General features: G+C 47.4%; 1 long non-coding RNA gene across 1 annotated transcript in view; it reads left to right on the top strand.

Annotated features, from left to right (window-relative positions):
* Positions 1-16,177, top strand: part of LOC122463139 — an 80,945-nt gene extending 64,768 nt beyond the window's left edge. Inside the window, exon 3 of the long non-coding RNA XR_006286189.1 lies at positions 15,966-16,177. This is a non-coding gene — a long non-coding RNA (uncharacterized LOC122463139). The remainder of the gene's footprint in view (positions 1-15,965) is intronic.
* Positions 16,178-16,930: the final 753 nt, after the last annotated feature.

Below are 16,930 nucleotides of genomic sequence, written 5' to 3' on the forward strand. Positions count from 1 at the left end.
AAGGGGATCCAGATCCATCTCACCCCTGGTTTTTTTGCAGAACCGAACCAGGACAGTCGTTTTGAGAGACAGCATGGTCCAGTGATTAGGGCATGAGACTAGGAGCCAGTGTAAGCCGGTGTGTGTTGCAGGTCCCTCCTTGGTGCCCTGAGTCTGTTACAGCCCTGCCTAGGGAGCTTTAGCTCCTATTTTTTTCATCTTTGGAGGTCCCTGGTTCAATCCCCGGTGTGTTGGCTGGGTAGGCCGCTGTCACGCCAGGACTCCTGGGTTCTGTTTCAGGCTCTGCCTCTGCTCTGCTGGGTGAGCTGGGGCTACTCTCATTTCTCTATGCCTCTGTTCCCCTCTCATCTCTTGTCTAGTTAGACTGTGAGCTTTTTTGGAGCAGGGACTGTCTCTTCTATAAGCTCGTACAGCACCCAGCGCCAATGTGGCCTTAATCTCTATTCTTTGCCCAGCCAATCCCAGTTCTTCCCACATCACCCCCGCTTCCTAGTCAGAAATAGTCTCCAGTTTCCTTGTCCCACTGATTCCCAGCCCCAGTCTCCTTGTCTAGCCAGTCCCAGTCTCCCCAGTCCTGGCTTCTCATCTGACCTCAGTTTCCCTCCATGCCAAATGATTCCCAGCCCACCCTTGTCATCTCCCTCCCTAGCTTTAGCTGCTACCATAATATAAATGATAATATTTCTAAAAACAACTGTTCCTGGTTCTGTCTACTCTGTAGGACCTCTGAGGTGACTGGTTAGACAGGGATAAACATAGCCAAAAGTTCTTCTAAACCTGACTGAGGTTCTGACTTGCTCTATGACCTGAGGTAAATCACTTGACCTTCTTGCGTCTCAAGCTAGCTAGGAAACTAGCGAAGGGAAGTCAGCTCCACTGTGGGAAAAACAGATGCTGTATCTGAGCTGAGCTTTCCTAGGGTAAATAAATCACAAAATTACTTTAAAATATCTTTTTACTTCCATATAAAAACAAGGAAATGAACGTTCCTTGCATAATTGCTGTAAAGGGCCCAAACCAGCCGTTTCCATTTGCATTTTCATATTTCAATAAACTTTTATTTATTTCCATTTGCAAGTGAATTTTTCTGCTCATGAAAGGACGGGACTCAGAGTGCTGGTGTCTGAAAGGCAGGCAGTACGCTGAGGTTTCCCAGGGCAGAGCTTTGATGATACACCTCTCTCTAGACCTAACCTCACTCCCCACTTGCTTTTGGTAGGGATGTTAGGGTACATTGCTTTGGAAACAATTACTTATGATACCCACCTTCTATGTAGTGCTTTTAATCACTAGATCTCAAAGTGCTTTGCAATCCTTATCCTCACCACAGCCCTGGGAGGTAAGGCAGAGCTGTTAACCCCATTGTACAGATGGGGCATTGAGGCACAGAGAGATAGGAGCCTAAATATCTTTGAGGAGCTGCCTCATAACTCCCATTTGATTCACTTGGATTGGGGATGTGGATCTACATGACTTACTCAAGGTCATACAGAAAGTCTGCGGTGCAGTAGGGAATTGAAACCAGTCTCCTAAATTCTAGGTTAGTGCCCTAACCACTGGATAATCCTTCCTCTTTGCCTTCAAGCTTCCTCTCTTAAACTGAAAGCCAAACAGAACTTTTTTCTGAGTGGAGTTAAAAAATCTTAGGTCTTTCCCTCATTATTGTTCTTTTTTCTCCTTTCATGGAGGCTCAAGAGATTCAGAGACCCATCTCTCCTTTGGAATGCTAAGTTGAACCAAGCCATCCCTACATCCATGATATAACCAAAATAGCAACTGGAGGAGATTGCTCCCGCTTTTTTTCACTTCTGGTTCATAGATTTTAAGGCCCTAAGGAACCCTTATTATGATTGCTACTCTGACCTCACCAAGTAACTTCTGCATCAAGGCCACAACTTCTGCCTGAGCTAGGCTATGGCCACGCTAGAGAGCTTACGGCAACTCTCTGATGTAGCTGCTCTAAGCCAATGGGAGAGAACTCTCCCGTTGGCTTAATTACTCCAGCCCCCGTGAACTGCAGTAACTATGTTGGTTGGAGAAGCTCTCCTGGCAACATAGTGCTGTCCACACTGGCGCTTAAATTGGCATAAATTACGTTGCTCCAGGGCTTAGCTAATTCACATCCCTGAGTGATATAACTTATGTCAACTAAAACTCTCGAGCATCTCATTGATTCTGCAGAGGCATTTGACCTCAGATCTCTGGGAATGATTGCACACGTGTGTCACTCACATGTTCCAAGCAAGACCAAATCTAAGGAGCACTTGGCGTGTGCCATTGGACACGAATCCCCCTGTACTATAATTAGGCAGGCCAAAAAAGAATTAGAAGAGCAACTAGCAAAAGACACACAAAATAATAGCAAATTTTAAAAAAAGTAAATCAGAGGCAGGAAGCCTGCCAAACAATTAGTGGGGCCACTGAACAATTGAGGTGCTAAAGGAGTACTCAGGGAAGACAAAGCCATTGCAGAGAAGCCGAATGAATTCTTTGCATCAGTCTTCACTGCGGACGATGTGAAGGAGAGTCCCACACCTGAGCCATTCTTTCTAGGTAACAACCCTGAGAAGCTGTCCCAGATTGAGGGGTCAGTGGGGAACAACTGAATACATTAAACAGTAATAAGTCACCAGGACCAGATGATACTCACCCAAAAGTTCTGAAGGAATTCAAATATGAAATTTCAGAACTACTAACTTGGTATGTAACCTATCGTTTAAAGCCGTCCATGTACCAGATGACTGGTGGATAGCTAATGTAATGCTGATTTTTAAAAAAAGAGTGCTAGAGGTGAGCCTGACAATTACAGGTTCGTAAACCTAATTTCAGAACCAGGAAAATTGGTTGAAACTTTAGCAAAGAATTATCAGACACATCGATGAACACAATATGTTGGGGAAGAGTCAACACGGCTTTCGTAAAGGGAAATCATGCCTCCCTAATCTAGTAGAATTCTTTGAGGGGGGTCAACAAGCATGTGGACAAGGGTGATCCAGTGCATATAGTGTACCTGAATTTTCAGAAAGCCTTTGCAAATGTCCCTTGCCGAAGGCTCTTAAGCAACTAAGCAGTCATGGGATAAGAGGGAAGGTCCACTCATGGATCAGTAACTGGTTATAAGATAGGAACCAAAGGGTAGGAATAAATGGTCAGTTTTCGGAATGGAGAGAGGTAAATAGTGGTGTCCCCCAGGGGTGTGTCCTGGGAGCAGTCCTGTTCAACATATGCATAAATGATCTGGAAGAAGGGCTAAACAGTGAGGTGGCCAAATTTATAGGTGATACAAAGTTACTCAAGATAGTTAAATCCAAAGCTGACTATGAAGAGTTACAATGGGATCTCACAAAACTGAGTGACTGGGCAACAAAATGGCAGAAGAAATTCAGTGTTGGTTAAGGCAAAGTAATGCACATTGGAAAACTAATCCCAACTATAGATACAAAATGATGGGATCTAAATTAGCTGTTACCACTCAAGAAAGAGATCTTGGAGTCATTGTGGATAGTTCTCTGAAATCATCCACTCAATGTGCTGCAGCAGTCAAAAAAGCTAACAAAATGTTAGAAACCATTAGGTAAGGGACAGATAATAAGACAGAAAATATCATAATGCCACTATATAAATCCATGGTACGCCCACACCTTGAATACTGTGTGCAGTTCCAGTTGTCCCCTCAAAAAAAAGATATATTGGAATTGGAAAAGGGCAACAAAAATGATTAGGGGCATGGAACAGCTTCTGTACCAGGAAAGATTCAAAAGACTGGGATTGTTCTCTTAGAAAAGAGACAACAAAGGGAGGCTATAATAGAAATCTATACAATCATGACTGGTATACAGAAAGGGAATAAGGAAGTGTTATTTACATCTTCATATAACGCAAGTACCAGGGTGATCCAATGAAATTAATAGGCAGCAAGTTAAAAACATACAGACTTCTTCACAGAACGCACAGTCAACCTATAGAACTGGCTGCCAGGAGATGCTGTGAAGGCCAAAAGTATAACTGGGTTCAAAAAGAATGAGAGAAATTCATGGAGGATAGATCCATCAATGGCTATTAGGAAAGATGGTCAGGGACGGACCCTCATGCTCTGGGTGTCCCTAAGCCTTTGACTGCCAGATGCTGGGACTGGATGACAGGGGATGGTTATTGATAATAACTTGATAAAAACTTGATAATTGCCCTCTTTTGTTCATTCCCTCTAAAGCATCAGGCATTGGCCACTGTCAGAGACAGGATACTGGACTAGGTGGACCATTGGTCTGACCAATATGGCTGTTCTTATGTTTTGTTTTTCCTGTTGAAAGGATTTTTTTTTTTTTAGTGCAGTTTGTTCTGGGCTGTCCCTCACAGGCACCTGGATTTCTCCATGCATCCACAGGGCTGGTATAAACTAGGCATTGGCCATGTGAGCTTCCCATAACCTGCCCCTCTCGAGGTGAGAGAGTAACTAGGTCTCTGAGGGCTCTGAGTTGAACCGTCCAGGTGCGGCAAAGTGTTTTCTTATCAGGTGGATACTTGTTCAGTTGGGACCTGGACTGAGGCCAGTTCATTTTACATAGGAGGCTCAGCAGCCATCAGATGGTAACATCTAGCAGCCATCCCCATCTGGGCTGCATGAAGCTTAGAAGTGAGGGGCCCATTTGCAGTCCCATCTGCCATCCATTCTCCCAAGGAGCCGGCGTGTTCTTGCCTGAGGTCGCTTCACATGTGAGCTCTAAGATGCTGCTCCACGCTGGTGTGTGAAGGAGAGGCAAAGGCCCGCTGCCTGGCACAGGAGGATGGGGGGCTGGCAGCGGGGGAGCGAAGGCTGCTGGAGTGAGCTCCGTCCATATGGCCGTGGGCATCCCTGTGACCGGCGCAATATGGAGTACTTCAGCTTTTGATGAATGTTGTCATTAGTGTTTACGGCACTTACAGGCCTCCATTTATCCTGATCGACAGTGATTTATGTCCGGGGCATGTGTCTGGGTGGAAAAGAAAGGGTGGGGGAAAGAGAAGAAAAGACTGCAGAATCTAACTGCAGCGTAAAAGAGCCAGGGGACTGGTTCGACGTGAGGGAGCCATCCCCACCCTGCCGTCCCTCTCCTGCATCACACAGCCCCCAGGACACACTGGCCAGCGCTCCTTCCTCACACAGCCCTCCCTGCTTTCCCTTGAAGTTACATGTTGCTTCCAGAGCTTTGTGCCCATTGCCAGGCTAGCCCATTGCTGGTACTCACCTCTCCCCTGCCAGCAGTCCCACCCTCACTATCACCACAAGCTGCTCTAGCTTTGGGGCACGGCACAACCAAGAATATGCTACCACCCTGGAGAAGTAGCTTTTAAAGGCTTTTCCTTCTCTTCTCTCAACTTGTCTCCCTTTCCTCCTGCCATATCTCTTTCCCCCCCCTTTCTTTCTCACTCCCCTCCTTTTTTCATCCACCTCTCTCTGTCTCCTCCTCACTCCCCAGTCCTGTGCTTCTCAAAATGGACATAACAAGTGGATTCATCGACAAGCTGTCTTTTCATGGTGCTTAATTGCACCATGGTGCCGGGCATCCCCTCAGTGGTGAACACCTGCTGAGAGAAGCTACTGGTCCCAACCAGTGGTTAATATCATCGCCTTAGAATATTTAAACTGGTGTAAATCAGGAGTGATTGTAGCGCAGTCAACGTAGCTACACTGGATCTGATTTTTCCCATTGAGACAGCTAAATAAATGGCCAGATTATGAAAAGGGCTCAGTGCGAAGGGTGCAGATTGGGTGTGGAGCCCTTTTGAAAATTTGACCCTGATGGTGGGAAGTCAGAAAGTGGGATGTCATTTTTACAAACCTTTTTGAAAGAGACAAAAACTTTAAAAAAAAAAATCACGTTTTTTTTCTGTTTTTTTTAATACAAACCGATTTTTAATTTTTTTTTTGTTACATTTTTCACGTTTTGGATTTTGAGAAACATTTTTATTGTTGTTGAGCGGAAAAAATAACATTTTGGAGTGAGTGAAAATTTTAATTTTTGGGGAAAGACCATTTTTCATGGGGAAACATGTTTGGATGGAGAATGTTTGATCACGTCTAATGCTACCCCCTTGACAAGCTATCCCTGAGCTCCTGAGGGAACTGAGCCCACTGGTGTAATACCAGTGTAAGTGAGAGGACAGTCAGGGTCAGAGACTCTAGATGCTTATTTTTTAATCCTAATATTGATTGGATTTGATTCTAACCAGGGGTGCAATATTGGCCTTTCCTAAAGAAATCATGACGGCCTGTTTGGTTGCATTTTATTTTCCATTTCTATGGCATCTTTCGTTCAAGGAGCTCAAAGTACTTTACAAACATTAATGAAGATCCAGAGGACCCCCTTTCACAGATCTGGATTTCAATGGGACCTGGGCACCTAAATGCCTTTAAAAATCTGGCCCTGTGTGATTTATCCAAGGCCGTGCAGGAAGTCAGCAGCTGAGCCGAGGCCAGAGCACAGGAACCCTAAGTCTCATATGCCGACCCAGGCATGGGACCATATTCCATCACGAAATATGGTGCCCACCACAAACTGTATGCTGTGAAAATCCAGCTGTTTACCCGAGGGAGAAATGTTGTCCATATGTCTGCTGTCCCCATGGGCGGATAAACTATGCAGGGCCAGGGCTTTGCATAACTCATGCTGGCAGATGTAAGTTTTTCTCCTCCTCTGGTGGCTGGACCACATAGAGAGTCTCCCTTAACTCACAGACCGTAGCAGTTAATTTTACCTCAAGCAGTAGAGGCTCATGCTTTTAGAGCCAAAGGCCAAGGCTTTGCATCCCACAGACATCTCGACCAAGGGCGTCTAATGACTGCACCGTGCTCCCTTTCTCCAAACACACCATCAGTCTCCTGAGCAGCTCCTGCTGCCATCACTAGAGACCCCTTTTTGAAGGTCCTGCCATGCTATTGGGGGAAGATAGCCTAGAGCTTAGAGGTGGCAGCCCCTGAAAAGGAAATACAGTACAACTATTGGAAGGCAGGGGGAGTGCGCTGCTGTGAAAGGAAAGCAATGCAGGTGTTTGAAGCTTGAAGACACACCCCTTCAGAGGCTGTAATGAACAGGCTCTTCTGGGCATGCATGACTGCCCCTGCTGGCTGGCATGTGTCATACCACTCCCAGCATGCTCTGCAGTCACTTGGGAGCTACCTGAGTAGTGAGTTCTATTCCCCATGCTGCGTGTGTCAGTGGATGGCTTAACATTAGCTATATAAGGCAGTAGCTTGTTAGTAGGTCGGCTGGCATGGAAGGGTTGAACCCTGGTCTTTGGGGTTGTTTTAAGTGAGCGGGGACTGACTGGCTTCTCTGCCGGCAGTGCTGCTAGTTTGCTTTAGCTTGTGAATGAACAGTAACTATCTCATTCATTGGTTCTAGCCTCTTTGGTGTGAGTGTGCGGGAAGGTGGGGGGAGAGGAGGCAGGAGGAGAGGATGAGGTGTGTGTTAAACTGTGCGTTCTTGTTTTGATTCACATTGAATATGAAAGGCAAGCAGAAACCCAATTAGTAACCTCTGAACTAGCCCAATGTTATCTCCTGGAACACATGCCATCTGCCAGCTGCTCCCCCCGCCTCTGCCGTCTCTTTCCCGGTGAATGTAACAGGTGGTGGAGCCACTTCCTGAGCTGGAGATGCCCCAGAGGGGCCATGATTTTGTGAACTATCTGCATCTTCCTCGGCCCCCAACACCCCACCTCCCACTGTCTCCACACCGCCCTCTCCTCCTGCATTCTGGCTCAGAGTAGAAGAAGGGAGTGAAGTGGCTGATCAGTATCTGCAGTGAGGTTTGTTGCTAAACACAGACAAACAAGGGGGCAGCCTGGCTTACGCTGATGGGTGCTGAGATTGTGCTACGCACACAGCCAATGCTTTCCTACCTGGTGTGATTGGGGCAAAGCTGTCCCAGTCAGCACTCTAGATGGCATGAGGAGGGCACTGTTCTGAAGAAGCTTGCACTGCTAATATGGTCTGAGCATTGCTCTGGGGAAATACACTGCTGGCATCCACTCTGGCAAGGCGGAAACACTGCTGCAAAGAAAGAAGAAACTCCTGGCATTCTAGCTGGCATGGATAGGAGGACGATTTCTCCGGTGCAATCCCAGCCCACATGGCTATGGCCCTGCTGATAGGAAGCTCACACTGCTGGCATGGACATCAGAAAGCACAGTCCAGGCTCATTCTGCTGGCATTCTGGATGCCATCAGTGTGGCATTGCCGTGAGGAGATTCACGTGGCTGGGAGTTCTAGTTGACTTGGCACGGCACTGCTGGGAGGAAGTGCACATCCCTGGCTACTCTTCTCTCCAGCAAACATGCCATGAGGGCTGTTGGGGGGCTTTGATCGAAGCTGTAATGCTCGGGGCTCTGCAACTGCCAGTGTGCTGCTCTGTTCCTTCGTGTTTCATTCCAAATTTACGGCAGTGATTCCTGCACTCTCTGAGGCTCCCAGTACGTCACGAGAAGTCAGCGAGGTTAATAGCTCTGATTCCCAGCTGGGAGGAAGGATTCAGAGAGCCCCATTAAAGCAGAACAGGAAAGGAGGGCACAGACTCTTAAGCGCCAGAGCACCTTGCTGGAAAGGAGCGAGATAACATGTAGCCAGGGCTGACCAGCTCCCCGGCTTGCCCGCTAACCTCCAGGGGTCGACTGAGCTTTTTCGGCAGCTCGGTAATTGTGTGTTTACAGTAAAATTGACAGATGGGAGTTTCAGTGCTTCTCAGAGGCAGATGGTCTGAGAGGAGGGTGGGAAAAGTCTGGCAAGCGAATGCCAACCGGATCTCCTTGTGCCAAAGCTGCAGCATGTGTCTGCCTTATGCAAAGCACCCATGTTTCCCCCCAGAAAAGTGATTGCAGCTGTGTTGTGGTTTGACAGTGCTTTTGCCTGGGTCTCATGCTGCACGGTGCAGATGATCAGTGAGGGGGGTGTCCCTTTCCCAGCTGGAGATGGGTCCAGTTCTGACACTCTGCCTTCTCCCACAAGAGGTGAGATTTGGAGTTAGAGCAGAACTGTGCATTGGGCCCTAATCTGTGTCCAGTCAGACTGAGGCTGTGGGTGCCCAATGGGGGAGAGATTACAAGGGGTCTTGCCCACTCTGCCTCGTGGCGCTAGCCCTGCTTGCAGTGCCTTTGCTCTCCTGAGTGCTCCCGGCAGTGCGAGTCACTGCAGAGGGGGATGGGAAGGAGGTCCACCCCCATGTCAGCTGCACAGAGGAGCATGCTCTCCACAGAAGTGTCCAGCAGTGCGAATCTGTCCTCTGCAGCCCTGGAGTAGAGTGACCATATTTCCCAAAGAGAAAATGGGACACCCCCAGCCACTCACCCGAGCCCCCCTCCCCACACGAGGCTGTTGCCTATTGCTGGAACCCTGTGGGGTGGCCATACAGGAATGCTGCCTCCTCCCGACCTCTTTCTCGCCCCCTTCAGGGAGCTGGCATCCCCCCCCCGCCCCATTCCCCGCATGTTCCTCCGCACCGTATCCCACTATTTGACAAAAGTGACCATTTGTCCTGTTTGCCCTTGCTAACTGATCAAGTCAGCAAGAGCAAACGTGACAAATGCCTCCTTTTGAAGAAAAAAAGTCAGGATGGCTGGGACAGGGCTTAAAAAAGGGACTGCCCTGGCCACGTATGCTCCTTATCCTGGTGTTATATAATGCTTCACAGAGGATACCGGTAGCACTTTACTCTCCTCTTACCTCCCAGCACTGCATGAGCCTCCTTACTTTCAGTTCTTCCTTGCACCAAAGGGAACGGTTGAGTCCTAACAAGCTTGGCAAACGTCGCTTTCCTTTTACTGTGTGGACAGAGAGCGAGAGAAGCTCAGGGAGGTAAATCTGGTCCTGCATTTGCTTTGGACTCTCATGCTGCTTCATAACAAGGTTTCTTCCTCCTGCCTAGCTTTGGACCATACCTTCTGCTATGATCCATGAAAACGCCCGGCTCAGGGCGGTGTCATTATTTCCAGTAGGATCCATGCTCTGCTCTCTTCAATGTTCCATCTGCAATGTTCAATTCTTGTGCCAGGGACAGCTTCCCTGAACTCATTCCCCCAGCCCTACCCTGGCCATGCTGAAGTCTGTTTCACAGACCCATGTGCCATGGTGAAGCAAAGCTGACTCAGATACAAAATGCCGACTGTCAGTCCCCTAACTTCCATCTGCTTGTCCGAATGACCTTAGACTGTGAGCTCCCTGGAGCAGAGACTGATCTTTCCTCAGTGTTTGGAAAGGGCTGGTCACATCTTAGGTGTCACCATAAAGAATACTATTCATGGGGGGAAGAGGCAGGCAGAAAGCTACAAACGCTGCTGAAATGAGCACTGGAGCTGTTGGCTTCTTCCGTGAAGAGTAGCTCTCACCCACACAGTGTGTTGCTGTGGCCCTTTCTAACCACATACAGATGTGGATGAGCTCCTAAGGCCTCAGCTAACACAGCTGGTGTAGGTAACTCATGCTTTTCGAGCCAGACATTTTCGGTTCAATTTCTGCTGCTGGCGGACTGGGTGCCATGCTAAATTCAGCGTTGCGTAACTGAAGGACCAATAAGAGGAAAACTATCCTGGGCATTTCTAGAGCTCTTGACCTCCAAGCCACTGATAAACATGGATCACACGTTGTATTAAGGATCCATTCATAGATGGATTATAAAGGGTGAATAGGTGTTAAAAGCCTGCTGCAGCATGTGTTCTAGATGGTTATAAACACATGCGTACAAAGCATTATGAGCGATTAACCATGTATTGTCAGCTATTAATCCTTTACTAACCTGGTCTTACTACAAAGAGCGATCCAAGCATGCATGATAATTAGTACGTCCTCACAGCTTCCCTGTGAGGTAAATACATCAACATTATTCATCCCATTTTACTAATGGGAAAACTGACACACAAATGGCTAAATTAATTGACAACACTGAAGTTACACCCCTGGAATGAAGCCACATCTGGGGTGGAATGGGGCAGCTGTTGAACAGCGTGTGGCAACATTACTTACAGAACAGGGTAGGACAGAAAGTGAAGGATGTTGTACCCATTCAGAACTGTCTGGAGAATTTAGGTAGCTAGGTAGGATAGCTGAGTTGAAATTTAGCCAGGACATTGCATTTAATGCCATATCTTTATAAAAAGCAGCATGGGATAGTTAATGACCACAAATGGTCAGGGCCTGGATTTTATGTCTCCTCTGAAAGCTGTTTTTCCTCCAGCACAACTGTCAGAAGCACAGCTGCTGGAATCCAGTTTTTCAAGATCTTTCCAGGTTTTCAGTATCCTCTTCAGAGCCCCTGCTATTAAGTTGTCCACAAGAAGCCCGTTAAGCAAGGAGGACTTCACATTTATGAGGAGGAATGGTAGATCTGGGAATTATCAGGCCACACAAACAATAGATAAATCACGGGAAGCAGTGGCTATTTTACTATTGGGGGAGACCACACTTGCGAGCAGTAGAGGCTACATACAAGGGAAATGACAGGTGTAATGCAGTTCAGGGGCTGATCACTTAATCCTGCAAGGTGCTGAATGCTCTCAGGTCCCGCTAAATCCAGCTGGGAGCTGAAGGCTCTCTGCACCATGCTAGATCAGGCCCTTAGTTGATGCTTGGGCTGAATCCTTTAACAGGAGTCTGAGAAAACTTTCCTGCTGCGGGGACCTGAGGGACCGTGTGATTGATAGCCACCAAGCAAGAAGATTGCATCCGTGACAGTTCAGGAGACAGAGAAGTCAAACACTGGTGTTCTGTATGGAAACACCGTGTGCCCTGTCACTGTGGATGTCTCGCTGTGACAATGTCGTCAGGTTTATTAACTGGACTTCGGGCAGGAAAGCCTGTAACTGAGTCCCGGCATCCGGCCTCAGTCGCTTGCATCGGAATCAAAGAGAAAACACCAGACCCAAAAGGGGCTATGAATGCCCCTTTGCCTCGCACGGTATAATCAATGGAGGTTAGATGTTATATATCTGGGCCATGGATAATGAAACATGAGAAAACGGCCTGATTTACTCCATGGTGCTTGGCAGACTTGTGGTGGCCAGAGAAGGTTTCACAGGAGGTGAGGCCAGTTCCTTCTTTCTTTCTCATTTTTTGTCTGGCATAATTAACAAAGCAGAGGCACTGGCCCATGGGCAGGAGAGTGGTTTGTTAGGGTTACACATGGGAATTGCAGGCAGAAGAATGAATCCACTTCTGGAGCATTCATTTCTTTCAGCGGACTGGTTGAATGATGTAGAGAGGATTCCTGGTCCTTGAAAGGCCTAGCCAAGACACTGCATATCTGGGCACCTCTCGTACAAGCTGCTAATTTGAGTTATGGAGTGTTAATAAAGCCAGATTTAGGGGTACTGCCTTTTTAAGAACCCCTCTGTGATTCTGATGGGGATTTTGGAGCAATCAAAGTTCAGCCAATTCCTGAAAATCCATCCCACGCTGGGATAGGACTGAGGGAGATTTAGGGCATTTCCCACAGACAGCTATCCTGCTAAGATGCATTGAACGAAGCTGTAACTTCTTTCCATGAACAAAGATTCTTGGCATACGCATTTCAGGCTCTCTGAGACACCGCAATCCGCGGGCATTAGCCACTGACCGTATCCCCACAGCCTCAGCAAATTCCCACAGGATATTCAGACCCCACTAGTCATATTCACAGCTTCCCTCTGCTACTTGTCCTTGCATCTCAGAGCCTTTACCAGGACTCAGTGATGTCTAGCCCAGGACGTGGGATGCTGGGTAGTATCAATGGAGTGGCTTCAACTCGGCACTGGACAGACCAAGGTGATGCAGTGAACATCATGCTCTGGACTTGTAACCTTGAGGAGTGGAGGAAGCATTCAGCGAGAGTCCACGACCCTTTCGAACACCCTCAACTTACAGGGCTAAATGCATCCTTGATGAAACTCCATTGAGTTACATGGGATGAATCCGTCCCCGTCTGGTTTCCCTTTCTGGGTATCTATCTCAAAGCCAGCCAGCTGCAGCACAAGCTATTCATTCCCCCTCAACCCCATGCCTTTAGGAACCATGGCTCTGAGCCCAGGGCAAGGTGATCTGTGGGCCTACTGCACTGGTGAATGTGGAGACAGAGATATCATTCCACTGGCCGCACGGAGGGTAGATGTGATGTTCTCACTGCCATTGGGCCAGGCAGCATCTCGGCCAGCTTGGTTGACTGATCTGCAGATAGCCAGAGCTGTTGTCTGTCCTTTCACCTCTTCCTCATCTGCGGGTTTTTCCCTCCCCTGTATTCTCTTCTTTGTGTCCTTATCTGGCGAGGTCCTATTACCTGCTTTTATCTGCGAAACTGTCTAATCTCTGACAGCACCTGGCATTTGGCTAGATATGGACAGAACACGCCAGCTCTCTCTCTCTGTCTCTGTCTCTTTTTTTGTTTTGATGTGAGACTTTAAACCGTCTCTTAGGTCCCAGGATCAATGCTTTTTTTTAAATTTTATTTTCCTTCTTTTCAGTAACATTTTCTCATCTCCTTTGCTCGCAGGGAGGGGGCTCTGTGTGAAGGATGAGGGGCTGGAATGGAATGTGCATTGGTAACACTTTTTGCTTATTTGTATGAATACGCGTCAGCCTTACGAACCTGCCTTCGCTAACTGAGGGGCTCCAGAGCTGCTTGCTAAGTAGGTGAGACCTAAGCCAAGGTGGCAGCGTGGCCTAGTGGGTAGGGTGCTGGACTAAGACATTGAGCTCAGTGAGAGTTAGGCACCTAAGTAACTTTGTGAATCACGCCCTGGGGTTCTATTCCCAGCTCTGCCAGTGTTTTGCTAGGTGACCTTGGACAAGTCACTTTACCTCTGTGCCTCTGGGTCTGTCTACGCTGCAATCAGGAGGTGAGATTGCAGCATGTTGTGTAGACATACCGGGCTTGCCTCGATCTAGCTAGATCAAAGTAACGATAGCACCAGGACCTTTAATACATACTTCAGCAACTATTGCCTATGTCGCCATTGCTTCCCTGCTCTAAAAGCACACTTCCCAATTGCAGTGTAGACGTGCATCCTTTGCCTTTTCAGATGGACAGCTCTTTGGAGCAATAACTCTCTTCTTAGATGTATTTTCGGCATCTAGCACAGCTGGGCTCTGATCTTGGTGAGGGGCTTGTGGCGCTACTGTAGTCAATAATTATAAAAATAGCACCTTCCTTAAGAGCTGTTCTGACAAGGAGCAAGAGTTGATGTTTCTCTGGGTTCCCACTGTCAAGGTGTTTTTTGTACTGAAAGTTTAATTCTTAAATTTTTTTTTAGCAGGTGTGATGTTGGGGGAAGGTGCCAGACTAAAGCCTGGAAAATGACACTCACTAATTATTCACACAGCAGATACATCTCAAATCCCAGCAGTGCAAACATCCCCCGAAACTGCCCTGGACATGTGTCTGAGCTTTCCTCATCAGTTAGGGGTAGGAGACACTTCCATCTAGCTGCACTGGCTAGCTGTACGATCCAGTGGGCAGGAAACTGGACTGGGAGTCAAGGGAGCTGGTTTCTAATTCCAGATCTGCCACTGACCTTGGGCGAATCACTTCAATGTGTGTGCCTCAGTTTCTTCACCTTTTAAATGGGAGAACAATACCCTCCCTTCAAATCTATGTAATAAGTATCATCTAGTATGCTTCAATCCCCAAGTTATCCAAGTGCAGCCACAATCCCATTCAGTCTTTGACATCGCTGTAACCAACAAGGAGGCAGACAGGATCTTGTATTTTATGGCCCGTTGAGTCACCAAAGAGTCTGACCTGAACCTTATATGAATGCATTATTAATGTCTCTGTTACTAAAGCCAAACCGCAGGAAGGGGGGTAAGTTTTGACTCTGTCCAGCACATGGACTTTGGTTCAGAGCAGGTGGGGGAAGTCTCTACTCATGGGCAAAACCTTTCACCGCTCTGTGCCTCAGTTTCCCCAGGTATCATGATATTATTATTATTATTAAAGTTCCTTTTCAGCTTGTTTCCTCTTAACTCTGCAAAGTAATACTAAATTAATGAATGTATGTGTGTTGCCATAGCACCTAAGCGCCCCAGTCCTGGGCCATTGTGTTAGGTGCTGGTCAAAACAGAAAGACTGTCCCCCCTTGCCTCATGGGAGTGTTGCGAGGCTAAATTCATTGTTGTTTGTGAGGTGCTCAGGTGTTACAGTGATGAGCCCCACAGAGGAGCCAATAAAGAAATAGTGCAGTTTTTGAACGTTCACCAGATACATCCACCTCTTTAAATTTGACCCGGCATCTTCAGAGAGCAACAAAAGCCCCGAATAGCTGCTGTCTCTGTAGCTGGTCCCACTGGAAAGGAATGTGGTGAAAGATGAAATGAATGTGGAGGTTCTTGTTCAACCTGGCAGCTGCGGCAGCTGTAAGGGAGCCAGGGAGGAGTAAATCTGCCACTCTGGGAAGGAAGGGTGTTTTAGAGAAGGGCTCGACTGTTTGTGACTCAACGGGGAGAAGAAGAGAAAAACAGGAAAAAATTTACACTACCTCAATGGTGCTAGAAATTCATCTTTCTTTGGTGGGTTCCTGGGCAAATACAGAGCTTCATTCAGTGTCTCAAAACATCTGAATTCAATATAATATAATACTGGGGATGGCAAAGAGATTTAAGGCATGGGACAAGCTGAAAAGGAGCTTTGATCCACTGGATGATGGAGTCAGCAAACTGATTGAAATGGGGGGCGCACAGCTGGACACACACACTGGATCTGATTGGTTTCCGCCTCCCCCCCCAAGGCAAAATTCTGTTACCATGTGACTTGATCTGAACGATCCAAGTGGTGAGAGCATTAAAGCAGGCTGAACAGTAGGAGGGAGCAGAGGGGTGAAGGAAAACAAGCGAGAGGGAGGGAAGGAGGCGTACACAAACCAACAAGGTGGGCAGAGAGGCCTTGCCATGGTAGATGAAGAGGAAGGTTAAAGTCATATTGATCCATGCAAAGAAAACATATTCTCATGGCTTTTCATCCTCCTTTCAGATGATCCTGCATCAAATAAAAATGGGTCCATTTCCAAGGCAGGCTTTAGAGATCTCTCCAACGATACAGCAGATAAACGGCCGTTTGCTGATAGAGAAAGTGCCAAAGGGATTTTTGATGATACGAGCTGAGCAGAGGGAAAAGAGGATACTGAACATGATAAAATGCAGAGGAAGGTGATGGGAAAAGCAGGAGCCAAGGACACCAGTCAGGCAGCTGAGCTCAAGGTGAGAGGGGGCGAGGATGCAGGTGAGAATCAGAGCAGTAAATTCAATGAATTTCCACTTTGCTGTTACTTCTAAGACTGTGTATACTTGGGAGTGTCACGAGGATTGCTGGGTGTTGGCGTTTCAGTGTATCTGCACCTGAATTCCCCCTCCATAGTCCACCCACTTAGGGATTTCCAGTTCCCAGTAGTCACCGCTCTTGGGCAGAGACCCATGTCTCTCTCCCCCCTGACCAGGCTTTTTAAGGCTGCATAGTTCCTTGCATTACATAGTGATATTCTCAGCAAGCCAGACTGCCTAAACAGGCTTAGCGTCTGCACATTGCTGTCTCTCTGAAAGCTCTGAACAGTGTGTTGCCAGCAGTTACAAGTTACGGCTCTTACTAAGCAAGCACATTTATTCTTAAGGTGAAAACATTACAAAGAAAACATATAAAAACAACAAACATTCCTATACAAACGCTAGAAAGCTTACCAAAGATCAGTCTTATGGGGGGCCTAGTAGGTCAAGCCCTTTCAACTCCTCCGCAAGTATTGCCCACGCCCAACCTTGAGGATCCTATCTGATTGCTGGATCAGAAAGCAGGCCCTGAGTCCATTTAAACTCAGGCAGTTTATCCAAAAGACCTTTCTCTGCCTGTTGGCCTCTGGAGAATCCAGTTCGAACTAGTATACATCAGCGTCTCCAGGTGGTGGTTTCTCCTGGAATGGGGGGTGGTGTTACAACCTGGCTGATTGG

The sequence above is a fragment of the Chelonia mydas genome, chromosome 16 (assembly GCF_015237465.2).
Source record: "Chelonia mydas isolate rCheMyd1 chromosome 16, rCheMyd1.pri.v2, whole genome shotgun sequence".
NCBI classification, from domain to species: domain Eukaryota; kingdom Metazoa; phylum Chordata; order Testudines; family Cheloniidae; genus Chelonia; species Chelonia mydas.